Source organism: Phasianus colchicus, chromosome 5 (genome assembly GCF_987193195.1).
Source record: "Phasianus colchicus chromosome 5, bPhaCol1.hap1.1, whole genome shotgun sequence".
NCBI classification, from domain to species: Eukaryota; Metazoa; Chordata; class Aves; order Galliformes; family Phasianidae; genus Phasianus; species Phasianus colchicus.
Genome location: NC_143440.1, coordinates 55850222 through 55857667, shown reverse-complemented (window position 1 = coordinate 55857667; position 7446 = coordinate 55850222). Strand labels below are relative to the sequence as shown.

Below are 7446 nucleotides of genomic sequence, written 5' to 3'. Positions count from 1 at the left end.
CAGGTGCCTCTGAAGACCACAGCAGTCTTGCTATCAGGAGGAAGAAAAGGTGTCACTCCACTTGCTAAGGTGCAACATTCATCAGCCCACTTTGTTGCACCTAATCTGTGTGAGCTGCCTTCTCTGGTAGCCACAACCTCCACTACCTCCTAGTTCTGAAGGCAAGGCCATCCCAAGCCCTCTGTGGTTATCTGGCCTGAAGGGTGCAGCTGAAACAATTTTGGTCCAATTAACATAACAGACTTCCCAGTGAGTGCTGCTGTTGGGACAATTAGGTGTGGCAGGAGGTCTGAAAGGACTTCAACAAAATACAGCCAGCAATTACCTCCTGTGTCTAACCTATATCAGATGGGAGTAGCCTGGAACGACTCAGAAAGATCCTGTGAAAAGGTGGCAGCAGAGTGGATACAGTGAGGTGAAGTTTATCCCACTCAGCAGAAAGGCAGCCTACTGATAAAACAGCACATACCCATAGCATACTCATCTGTCAAACGGTGTCCTTGCCTCCAAAACATCAGCTTCTACCCTATCTCAGTCAAAAACAAATGTAATTCATTCAATGACTCGAAAGGACCTATGGCACTGATAACTCTCACTCCTTGTTGGACTTAAGATGAGGCCTTTGGAAAGGATAATCTGCTGTCACATGGCAAAAGATGTTTCCAACCCAATCATCTGATAACTGCTGTTAACAGGAAGCCTGCAGTTTGCAGTCCTTCACAGAACAGCAGTGATTGCATCCCTCCGCTCAGTTCCCAGGCCATGCAAGGACTTCTCCCACAAGCACGGTGCCCTCTATTTAACTTGAAGCCAGAGGCTGGCCTTCCTAATGTGTCAAGGTTTCTGATCCTCTTATTATCCAAACATATCCTAGACTTCAAGGGAAATGAGCACGTTGTGGGAAATGTGTCCCTGCCTTCATGGAAGGAGGCAGCCTTTAACTGTGCAGTGATTGGCTCTCACTCTGGGGAAAAACACCTTTGTGGCCTCAAGGTACTGCAAAGAAACATCCCCTGTGCTTTTTGTGCCCTTCCTCACGTTGGCTTTCACAGAAAAGTTAGAGGCAAAGGATCAATGTGCACTGTTAAATGGAATCCAAAACCCACTAACTTTGCGTGGAGTTACTGCAATGGTTTTTTTTCCAAAGCAAACTGATTTCTCAGCTTCTTCACCAAGGCTGCGCTTCCAGTTTGCATCCCAGCTGCTCTGAAATAGTGAATGAAACGAGCTGCTCTCCTACCTCGAGAGGGCACCACGAGACAGTTGAAAAAAGGAACGGAAGCAAACAGGCTTTACCTCAGGCCCCAAATATTCCTGTCATGAGGATGTTCAATTACAGTAATTAGCAATAATCACATAAGCAACAGGAGCTTCCCTTACCTCCCTTCACCCCACCAAAGAATGGAGTCTGCTTTATTAAAACCTCCGCTTCCTACTTAATCCTGCAGCCTCGTTTCTGGGTGCTTCCTTCAGCAACCGGAGGACCTGGATCCCCACTCCTGCTGCCTGACACTGGGTCAGCACGTCAGCCTGGGAGGGAAAAAAAGTGTTCTTTGTGAGTCACCTGCCTTCAACATTGAAAATTAAGAGGGGATGGATGTCTTAAATGCTAACGGATGGTACTCAACAAGCTAAAGCCTATCGCAAGTGTGACTGCTGCTATGTTTTCATAACGACCCTGACCTATTTAAAATAAATTAGCTGTCTATGAAGCAGGATTTGTTGTTGGTTTTTTTTTTCTTTCAATAATTATATTTTCCCTCCTCCCACTCACCCTATAGCCAATAAATTTACCCTGACAGTACCTAATTTGCAGGACGAAAATTGAAGTCAGAAGATTTACTGAAGGTCAGATGAAACCACGTTTGTTCAAAGACCATTTTTCATTCTTGGAAGCATCTCAGCTTAGTAACTTCAACACGAGTTCGTTCTCCCTCCCTCTGCATTGATGCTTCCCAGCAATGAGACACAGGGCACTGCTGGCAGCCAGGCAACACCAGGGGCACAAAGAAATTACAGGCCAAACAAATATGTTTAAGAAGTAAGTACACATTTACCTGCTCAAACATACCGGTTGAGTTTGAGCAAAGAAAGGAGACCAGAAAGTTTTGAATGAGCCTAAGTTCTCAGTACAGATGAAATAAGAGGCCTGGATGCACCTGACCTCCAAATGCAAGCTGCCTCCAGCACAAAGGCATTTTTCAGTACTGAGTCCCCAGAAACCAGGATTATGTCCCAAAGTCCATGCGCTGTCTGAGCCTTCTGTTACAGACCGGAAAGTGCAGATCCAAAGAAGAGCCTCAAGTAAGAAATCTTCACAGACAGAAGTCAATCCACGCTGGGCATCTGGATGCCTCCCTGTGAGAGCTACTGCAGGGAGCCTGCTTTAGCAGGGGCGTGGGACTTGATGATCTTGAGGTCCCTTCCAACCCCTGCAATTCTGTGAATCAGTGCAATGTGGATGGCAAACATAAAGGAAGGGACCAACAGCCCCATCCATCAGACTGTTCCACGAGGCTCTAAATCTCATTTACCCCCAGATAACAGGTAAAATGAGAAAGGCAAAGACAGAATTCTGGATATTCAGGACATCTGTCAATCTGATGGAGATTCCAGTCTGTGGCATTTCATAGCAGCATTTCCCTGTATTTTATACAATCAGGAAACAGCACAGATGCTCTGCTTTCTCATTGTAGGTGAGCTGAGGACAGAATTGGTGAGGCCTTGTTGAAAAGAAAACTAAGCAAAAAGCATAGTACACAGAGGAAACTATGAATTTCAGCTGGATAAATATAAAGAAAATAAGTGATTCATTCATAACCAAGAGGCTTCAATTTATACACATCTATTTTTGGGCAGGATTCCTGCTGTTAAAGCAGAAATGCCATAAATAAAAACTTTGTATGACTTAGCTACTATCATGGAGAATTAAATGCCCTTCCTTCCTTTTTCTGCATAAACTTACAAAGCAAATAACTTTATCGATTGCTTTTGTTTTCATTTTAGATTCAGTGAGAGATCAGGGTGATGACATGGTGCTATAGAGGGTCATCAGACCAAAAAAGGTAGGTAATAATGTGTGAATTTTGTGGGAACTGAGCTAATTAAACCTCCATCCCTCCAACTCTATCCTGAGAGATAGTCTTTACAAAGACTTACAGCAGGCAAACAGCAACTACATAAAGTCCAACAAAGAGAATTGCAAAGCCCTGCCCCTGGGCAAGAACAACCACAAGTCTCAGAACAGGGTGGAACAGCTGGAAAGCAGCTCTGCAGGAACTCCCATGGGAGACCTGGAGGGCAACAGTTTGAGCACAAGCTAGCAATGTGTCCTTACAGCAAAAGCTACATCAGGAAGAGCATCTCCAGCAAGCCAAGGGAAGTAATCCTTCTCTCCTCTGCAATAGTGAGATCACATCTGCACTTCTTGGTTGTCTTGGGCTCCTCAGTACAATGGAAGCATAGACATCCTAGGATGAGTCCAGTGAAGGGCCATGGTGATGGTTAAGGGGTTGGACTGTCTCTCATAAGAGGACAAGCTGACAGAGCTGAGCCTGCTGAGCCTGGAGAAGTTCAGGAGTATCTTGCCAATGTGTATCAACACCTGATGGGAAGGGGTATGAAACGGAGCCTGAATCTTCTAAATGGCACTCAGTGAGCAGACAATGGACACTGAAATACAGGAAACTATTTAAACATAAGAAAAAAAAAGAGCAACCAAAAAAGTAAACCAAACCCAGACAACCCACACTGGAACAGGTTATGCACTCTCAATCCTTGGAAATACTAAAAGCCCAGCCAGACACTGCTCCAGCTGACCCTGCTTTGAGCAGTACTTGGACTAGGTTACCTCCAAAGATCCCTTCCAACCTGAACACTCTTGTGGTTCTGTGGTTCTATGACTGTCCAGGTTATTGATGTATTCTGTGACAGGAAGAGCAACAAGCTGTATCAACAAACTCTGCTACTGAAAGAGCTAGATTAGTTGCTAGAATCACACCCAGCAGCTGGAGTGAAAGTGAGTTTCTGTTCAAAGCCCTGCCAATGTAAACACTATTGTTCCAGAATGTGAGCTCTATCTGTGGGATTTCTTAACGTGCCTCAAGAACATGGATATCATTAGGCACCTTATTAGCACCCTTGTGAGAGCTGCATGGCTAGCAAGGAAGGGAGCTGCATGGCTAGCAAGGAGAGGGGCTGGCTGCCCCAGCCTGAATACAGCGTTTAGCTGAGCTTCTCCTTGAAAACATTCAAACCTTGTGCATGGAATGCAAAAATGGGAGAGAAATAAGGAAGGGCTGGTCCTTCCCTTTCATCTTCTGATTAAATGATGAGCTGCTTGGTAAAGAGATACAGGACATTTCACTGCAAACTTTCCCTAGTTGGCACAGAGGATTTTTAATTTGCTTTCTTTTTATTCAGGGTTAATGATTCCTGAAATAAAAAAAGCAATGTAAATATAATTCCTGAAGATGGAACATTCAGAAGCAATACTCCTTCAATCTCAAAATTGCTCAGCTCACTTTTTAAATCAGTCTCAGAAGTAGGGCAGGAGGTTTGCCTAATTATTTAGCGAGCATTTGCACTTGAAAACACTATTCTAAATTACACTGATTGTATCCCAGAGCCCAACTTTAGGCATAACAGTATGGTCTGTTACATCACAGGAAGCTATTTTAGCAGAAGTATTCCAGCAGGAATATTGTTTAGGTTTTAGAGCCCTCTTCTATCCAGGTGACATGAAATGTAAGATAATGAAATCAGCTAGAGCTGGATCATCAGGAATGATTTATTTTATAAAACTGTCCATTTTTAATCAAGGCTGATTTAATTATTTAGATAGACCTGTTTGGGAACAAAATTAACTTCTATGCTGGCTTCATTTTTCATCTGGGAATACATTATGTCTGTGAATGCTGAGCTATAATTTATTTCTAATCCTGCTGGTGTTTTTGCTGTACACACAATAAATTAACATAGGAGAAAGGATGTCCTCTGCATCTTGTTACCACTTCAGCGGTTTTCACTTCAGTCCACACTGCTCTTTTCTCTTTGCATTCTTGCATGGTTCTGCACATCAGCTATCTATAATTACCATCATCCAAATTGCAAATACAGCCTGTTTATTTCTCATATCCAAAACAGGAGCATGAGAAGAAAGGCTGGGTAAACTGAGCATAACTGCGGTTCAACAGAACAATGTCACTGGGTCCAAATCTAGCAAAGTCTGTACGCACAAACTTAATTTAAAACATGTTAGTATTGTTTTTGCAAGAACACTTTTAATGTTAAGGCTTCAGTAGCAATTTTCATACTTAAATTATGCACAAGCCAAAGAACTTCACTAGACAGAGGCCTGACCTCCACTACTAAATGCAACCCTCTTTGTCTTTCAGAACCAAATTAATTCTCTTATTATCCTCACACTGCAATGCACTCCTTAGACTCAGATTTTGATTGAAGATTTAAAATGGATAATATAAATGTGACATATACATTAAGTGAAATTTCAGATATATGGCTTTTTAACTTTCAAAAACAGCTTCACTAGAAGTGGTTCACTCTTAGTAAATTACCTCTGACAAGTCCAAATCTCCCCGATAAGCCTCTCAAATACTACAGCTTCTGCTCAGAGGAATATCTAAAAACTCATCATGCCCAGCCCTTGACAAAGAACAAGAATTAGATTCAAACTGAAAAGAAGCGATGCTGGGAGAGGCTGACATTCAAAAAGGGTAGGAGGATAAAAGAGAGAGCAAAATGACAGACCCAGTCTGCACCATTACTAAAATTAGATCATTTCTTTTGTTCTCCTGAACCTTCTGCTCTATTTGCCAGGAATCATATTAGCAACAGAAACTGTGAGAATCTGTCCAACCTTATTAGAGAAGCTGGGCACAAAGAAATTATGAAAATCCTTTTTAAATGTACTTGCACATACAAAGGAGAAAAGCAGAGTTTCAGAATTTTGAAAGATTACATCAAAACCACGTCGGAAAAACTGGACGTCAAACTAACAAAGCTTAATTAACAGTACTGCAGTACGCTGAGCACAAGCAGAGAACAGAACTTTACCATTTGCATCAATATAGATATAGTTTTAATGCTCCAGACAGGGATAAACACAGGCATGCTCACAAGCTCCTCTCCTCCAAAACATTAATCTATTGTCCAAGCACGGCCACCTGTAAGAGCTCCAAAGGGTCAGCTCTGCTATTGGGAAGCATTTTGGCAGCCGGCTTATGCTGCAGGACAGTGCATTTCTTCCCCGTCCTTTTTCCCTAGCTCCAGCACCCCAGCTCATTCCCACCCCCTCACTGTGATTCTAGCAGAAGTAGAATTAATCACTTGCTGCTAGCGTGGTGAAGCACGGGGGGTGGATACTGTCAGCTTCTAACCATTAGGCTAAAAAGGCATTTGTTCATATAAAGTGGGAGATTCACCTGCAGGCCTAATGGTCTGTCCTGCCATAGGAGCAGCTGATGGTGTATACAAATCATGCACCCCTCAGTGTTGTGGGAATTTCACGAGAATCTTCACAGTGAGATCCTGATGGAGGCAATCAGAACCCAGACCCTGATAACTACGGGGTGTGAAGGCGATCATTCTTGACTGGGTGAAGTGCACCCACTGGCTTGCATGCAGATGATATAAATTCAGTACTAATACAAGAGCTACAACTTGTCCTGAAGCTCCAGCAGCGAGAGGTAGTGTGCTGCTGGAGTGGGGTCTCTTGCACACAGTCTGCCTCCATTCATAACCACAACATCTACACGGCCATGGACTGTGGGATAAATGACAACCATGACGTCTGCATGGCCACAGGACTCTTACACCCTGTCAAACCAAAGATGCAAAATATCCCATAGTCAGTCCTGGGTTGTCACATACAATTCAAGCAGTACACAAATTTGCAATCTGTAGTTCTTTTTCTGTCCCTTTCTGCTCAGATCAGTGACAGATTCTCAAAGCACAGCAATCGAAAGAGACTTCCAAGACAAGTGAGCAACTGAATGAAAGTTAATACTTGATAAAATTCACCACATGGGTGACCGTTACAATGGCACGATCAATAGTGTTCAGAAATACCACTGACAGCCCTTGGACCCAGGGAAATGTATCTTTCACACAGAGGAACTTTTTAAAACTTTTTTTGTAAAGTAAATAGTTTATTTTAAAGGGATAAAGTCATCCAAAAAAAAGCAAACTCCCAAGTATTCCATGGCTTTCTGCCAGCCTAAAGTCATACTGTCTAAAGGAATTACTTCTAAGGGAGCCATGAAAAAGTAGTTGTGGATAATATACATTCAGCATACACAGCTTCCTCATTCATAACAAAGTAAACATAAGAAGTATGAAAATATGCAAGATGTTTACTTGGGGATCAGATTTAAGAGCCCTTTCACCAATTAAAAAGAAGCAACCCAAAAAAACAAGTCCTAAGCC

At 42.7% G+C, this 7446-nt stretch overlaps 1 long non-coding RNA gene across 1 annotated transcript in view; it reads right to left on the bottom strand.

The window, feature by feature from the left end:
* Positions 1 to 7446, bottom strand: part of LOC149917945 (uncharacterized) — a 34957-nt gene that overhangs the window by 26655 nt on the left and 856 nt on the right. The window contains exon 2 of the long non-coding RNA XR_016467151.1: positions 1381 to 1530. This is a non-coding gene — a long non-coding RNA (uncharacterized LOC149917945). The remainder of the gene's footprint in view (positions 1 to 1380; positions 1531 to 7446) is intronic.